Here is a 6,904-nt window from a genome sequence, read left to right on the forward strand (position 1 = left end):
TTTCAGAAAAACGTTGAGACAAGGTTAGATATATGAGATCACCTTGCAACGATATTTTTTTTATACAGTTATACACTAGGACCTTGTGTATATTATGCATGGAAGAGGACTTCCAATATTTTGAAAAGTATATATGTATATATACTGAATATTTTGTGACTTCATCGCATTAAGTTATCAACTTGGTTCATTTCTTTTGACCAAGACTTTCATGAGTATTATGAGTAGGCTCATATATTGTAAATCATTATACATATTATTTTGGTGGGCTTGCTGCTCACCCTTGCTTTATTTCTTCATCACACAACAACAGTTAGGAAAGATGGCCAGACTCCAGCAGACCCAGCGCAAGCGCGTGGGAAGTGTCCCGCGTCTTCCTGTTGATGTTGTAGCTGCTATAGCTGCAGAGGTAGATCTATTGTAGATCAGACCATCTACTTTTGAGAATCAATTATGTATAATTATAACTTGTGGCAGATAATGGCAATTAACTGTAAATTTATCAAGTAATCATTTTGGATTGTAATAACTTTTAAATTGTGGATTCAAAGACTTGTACTTATTTAAATTTCATCTCTGAGACTATAACGGGTTGTGGTGTGTGTTAGTGTGGGGTCACAGCATAAGGTTATTATTATTAATTAAGTGAAGTGATATTGTGGAAAGAAAGACTCGTGACGACCCGGATCCCCGACCCCGGATCTGGGGGTGTTACAGAAACTCTCAAGGATATGCAATCTAAGTTAGACATCAATGAAGAAGATGAAGCTGAATTCTACAGACAACTTCAACTTCAAATAGAGGAGAATGACAGGAGGCTAGGAAAGAAAATAAGGAATCAAAGGAAAAGAAACTAATCTGCTCAGGCTAAAGGAGCACCCTTGGAAATAATGTAACTCTTCAATTCCATCTCAGCATACACATTTTTGTAGCACTTTTGAATTTCTGCTTTATTACAGTTTATATATTTGTCAAGTGTTTTGTTATCATCAAGCTAAACCCAAATTTATGCCTGCAGTTCTAGTAGACATAAATAGGGGGAGATTGTTAGGAATATGTGTATTAGTTTGATGATAAGTTAAACAAAACACTTAAGTAGAAATCTAGTATTTGTAGCCTCAACGGATAAGACCATCTTGGCTATCTGTTGAAGGAGTAGCTTTACTTAGCAATAAGTTTAGTATTATAGCACATTTCATTCTCTGGATTCAAGTTGTAATTCTTAGATGTTGTAGGAAATTATCAGTCATGTTGACTACTAATGGATATGCAAATAGGAGGGCTAATTGTAAATATTTCATGCCTTGTAATTTTATATAAGTGAAGAAGTATCAACGGATATTGAAGACCTTTAACGAATAAGAAACAAAGCTTCAATGGATGTCTCTAATGCTTCAACGGATAATATCCATCAACGGATAAGTGCTTCAACGGATAAAGACTTCAACTGATAATGCATCAACGGATAAAGCTTCAACGGATAAAGCCTCAACGGATAAGGCATCAACGGATGAAAGCTTCAACGGATGCTTAGTTCATTAGCAGTTGATAGTGACAATTCACAAGCTGACAGAGGCACATGGGTTGACAGAGACAAACTAGAATGTGGAAGCCTCTAGGAGGAATCAAGAAAATGCAGCATTTCCATTCTGATGCAAACAAGGGAGTATTCAAAGATTCACAGATTATCTTAGATTGCATTGGATAGAGAAATGAAAAAGAAACATGTGAAGAATCTTTTTAATTGTATTTTACAGTTTTGTCTTCACTTGTAAACTTGGTGATATATAAACCAAGTAGCAGCTAGTAATTAGATAAGAATTTTCCTGAGCTGTTTAGAAATATCCAGAGAGAAAATCATCTAGTTTGTACTAGGAAGCAGCTGTGATTTAATTCTTTGAATCACAGATTTTCTGAAATAACACATCTCTGGTGGAACAACAAATCCACCAGAAAAGTTTTTAAGTTCTTTGTGTTCTTTACATTTGTGTTTGAATATATATCTGTCTGTATTAGCTTCAAGCAATTCACACACTTGTTCTCAAAAACACTTAGCCTTAGAAACTGCTCAAAACTTGAAAAAGTTTTGAGATTTACATTCAACCCCCCTTCTGTAAATCTCATTGTTAGTCCACTGGGAATAACAGATCTCAGGGCTGCTATCTTTCAAATTGGTGAAGATACAGTTGAATTGAAGAATGCTAAAAGGAGGATGATTGATGAACTTAAATATGCTGAGAGATGTTTATTAAAGAACTATCTTAGAACAACTCCTGACATCAAAGAGATCAGTCATTGAAGCCAAGTCAAGATCTACAACTGCTCAAATTCTGATGTGTATACAGACTAAAGCTGTTATCAGAAGTTAAAGATGGTAAAGCTACAAGGACTATAAATTGTAGTTATCTAGTCAAATTCTCATGCATTTGTACTTAATGTTTTTGACATCATCAAATATCAGTTAAACTTGTATATTATGCTAATTTACAAGTTGGGGGAGATTATTAGATATATTTGATAATGTCATGTCTAATATGATTTGTGTTTAGTTTTCAGATCTTACTTAAACAGGACAAATCAGTACTTAACTGGAAATTAGCACTTATACTAAAGTCAGAACTTAAGTTATCAGGAGATATTTATCAGAAGATAATATCAGGACTTAAGGAGACTTTCAGATAAGGAAGACGGCTAATTGAAAGGAAAGAAGATCAAGACAAACGCAAGAAGAGATATGCATGAAGAAGGATTTCTATGAAGAATAGAATACATGGAAGAAAAGATAACTAGTTGATATATTTTAGGAAGCAGAATTATATTCCATATCAATTAGAGATTATTTTTGTAACTGTGTAGTATATAAACACAGACATAGGGTTTACACTATATGTGTTATCATAATCGAAGTTATTATTTATTGTAACCCTAGCAGCTCTCGTGATAATTTGTTCATCACTGAGAGAGGACAGTTCCATATTGTAACAGAGTTTAATAAACCTTGTTTTCTGCTACTTATGTTCTTTGATTCGATTTGATTGTGATAAACATTGTATTCAACCCCCTTCTACAGTGTGTGTGACCTAAAATTATATATCCGCTAAACTACTAAATTATCAAACTACACATATAGTCTACTTATGCTACTAAACTACAATCATAATTTATCATATTATAAAAAAAAGTGTTATATATCCGCTAAACTACTAGATATAATATTCTTATTCTACTCAATTACGATCATAGGTTATCCTATAATTTTTATTACAAATTTATAATTATTATATATTTATAAAAATATTTTAAAATTATAATATGATGGAATAAATAGTGTAATATATCAGCTAAACTACTAAATTATTAAACTACTACACACATAGTCTACTTATCATACTAAACTATAATTATAACTTATCCTATTATTAAAAAAAATTATATATCCGCTAAACTTCTAAATTGTTAAACTACTAGATATAATATGCTTATCCTACTCAACTATTACTACAAGTATTACAAATTTATATTTATTATATGTTTATATAAATATTTTAAAATTATAATATGACGGGATAAATAAAAAATTTAAATATTAACGGGAACCCGTGCATCGCACGGGATTTAAGCTAGTAATAATAATAACTGAAATATATCAGTGTAATTTGTATTTTTCGGTGTATTTATAAAAGATAGTATGAAGTTAAGGTGGTAAACTGATTTTCAAAATCTTGATGGAAGATGTTATAAAAAATTTAGGAGAATACTATGAATGATTATAATATATTTAGGAGAATATAAGATAATTATAGTTTTTTAATATTAATTAACTCAAAAAATTGAGAAAATTAGAAAAATAGAATGAGATGATTCGTATATTTAGGAGAATATAAGATAATTGTAGTTGTTTATAATATTAATTAACTAAAAAAATTGAGAAAATTAGAAAAATAGAATGAGACTATTCGATAGGCCACCTACACGCTCTCGCCTTCTTCTTTATATAAGTATATTGATTTTATGTTTAAATAATAAAAATAATAGTTTTAGTCGAAATCTATCAAATTAAATTTCACTTTAAGTAAAGGTAGCCAAATATATACATTCTACTTAAAGTTATTGTGACGCCCTCCAAACCCGGGTCAGAAGTTTGGGGCTCACAACACCCACACACACAATATATAAACCTGTATATAAAATATTATATGCATTGACCCTTCTTTTCACAACCATGGATCGCAACACGTTTAAGTATAAAAACAAGCCACAACCTTATCTTATATTACATCATACCAAATCCCAACTAGTTCAACTTACATCTGATAATGATATCATTCTTACAATCTTGCATAACTCATTTACAATATAAAGCTCCTGCTAGCTCGATCCAACTTAACCTGAAATCCTAGCTCGCACACTGGACTGGGAATTCTCATTACCAATAATTTATTTTTCAGTTGTTCAAAACATAAAAAGATTTGCAAGAGTGAGCTAACTAGCTCGGCAAGTCATAATAGCAATAATTGAGGTTAAACAATGACCAATTGAAATGATTCAGGAGAATCAAGTTTCTGGATAAGCGATAATTAGAATTGGATATTCACTTTTCATTTTAAAAACCAAGGTTAGGCTGCTGATCAGTCACGCATTAACCCCGAGTAAGACTCCTAGCTTTGCTCTATATACTGGATTCAAGGCACGCATTGGCCTATTATGACCACGAATCTGGTCCATATTTATAAAAAAAACCATCCAATTCTAAAATGATTCAATATGATAACCACTGTGATTCAGTAAAAACAGAATCAAAATTAACATTGATAAAGCATTTATCTCAAAGCATAAAATATTTCATAGGTATCACCAGGGTGTATCAAGGTATAATTATGAAGAACGACTGCAAGCCTGAGGAAGAATCAAGTATTTGATGAATAATGGTTCAATGATAATACAGGGTATAGATCTTTGATGTCATGGGGTATTCCATGGTATATAAGTTTCTGTAGGCTCAAGAAATTTTATTTCAGTATTTTGTTTATGGTAGATATGTATTTGTGGAGTAATATCGTATTTGTATGGTTTAATATTTGGGAAATCAATCGTTGGGGTTAACAAGAAATAAGGCTTGCAGCTCAAGTTCAATTATATGACCAGGGTTCATGGTTGAACAATTTAAAGCGCTTGCGATATAAAACGAGAGTTATTTTGAATAATAGCAATATGTTATGAGAAAGTTCGAAAATATTTGCAATATATCATGAAGAAGGTTCAGAAGTACTTGCCTTGTCACAGATGATTCTCAACTTTACATGTACTCATCTAACAGTTTTACTTTTCAATCACTTTCCTTCTTTTTTTATGTCTTGCTTCTATTCATCCACCACTTGGCTTCTCTTTCTACGCTTCAGTTCTATTTACAGATCACTGGCTTTCTTTTTCTATGCCTCGCTTACTCTGCTAGGCATCACAAGTATCTATCAATATTCAATCTCATTTTATTCTAATCGTCACATAGACGTCATAAGTTTTTATTTACCCTTCATTTTACCCAAATCCGATTTACGGATTAAAAGTTACAGCAAAAATTGTCGAACAACAATCATATAGGCATATAACACATCAATCAGATAGCACGTAGCACATAGCACGCAAGGTATTCGATCAAAATAATATTTTAAAGAAGATTCGGGGTCAAAATATTTTTCCAGGTATTTAATACGAATTTGTGAATATTTTTCGGAATTAAAATGGGCCTCCAAATCATTTTATAATTAAATAATAGGGTTCGAATACCCGAATCTGACTTTAAAATGATTTAATATTAATTATCGAGCTTTGAAAATAACTTTAAATAATATTTGAAAGCTCGAACTATTTTTCGGACTTTTTAAATCAAAAGAAATAATTAAATCTGATTAAATAATCAATTAAAATTAATTAATAAGTAATTAAGTTAATTAATCAATTAATATTTAAATTAATTGACTAATTAAATAATTAATTATTAACTAAAATTAATTAATTAATCCATATTTATTTTTGAGATTAAAAATAATTTTTAAAAATAAAAATAATTAATTTTGGAATTAAAAATATATTTTTAGAAATAAAATAGAATTTTGAATTAATTTTTAAACAAAAATCTGTAAAAACAGATTTCAGATTTAGGTTTAGGATTCACGAGGATCAAACCCGAGTTGTTATTGGGTCAACAACCGGGTCACAAGGAATAATCCGGGTCGGCAAGAACACCGACCGGATTCTGGGCAACAACCCAGTTTCCGGGGGGTTCGCTGGAATCCGGTGACCTCAATTCAAGATTATTTCAATTCGTTTTCTTTGATTTCTTAGTCCCAATCGATCAAACGTCAACCCAGCAACTCTACCAGCTGATTATCATCAAGTATCAACGGCCGAGGTGACTTTTCCGGCCAAATTTAAGGAAAATCCGGCGAGCTTAACTCTAACTCCGGTCAAACAATCGTTTTTACTTATTTCTGAACCAAAATCAATGCTTATGGTACCAAAATAAACCTCTAATCATCTACAATATGTTCATGTAATCAAAATCATTCACCGATCACAGAATAATCCTAAAAATCGATTTGAAACTTTTGCAAAAACCAAAAACTCGGATTTAATCAAATCTTAACCAAAACCAACAAATTTATGTACCAAATTAACCCTTGTGATCTCAGGAATGATAAGCAAGCATCAAAACATACAAACAAACCCTCTAAATCAGAAATCGAATTTAAAAAAAATAAAAATTAAAAATACAAAATTGAAAATTAATTAACCTTATTCGAAGATTTTGATACGGATACGATTGTCTCGTCGAGAGCTTCGGTTTGACTATTCATATGTCTCCATCGAATTCCAATAACGTCTTCAGATTCTCGTTTGATTGCGA

Source organism: Apium graveolens, chromosome 10 (assembly GCF_009905375.1).
Source record: "Apium graveolens cultivar Ventura chromosome 10, ASM990537v1, whole genome shotgun sequence".
Taxonomy (NCBI): Eukaryota; Viridiplantae; Streptophyta; class Magnoliopsida; order Apiales; family Apiaceae; genus Apium; species Apium graveolens.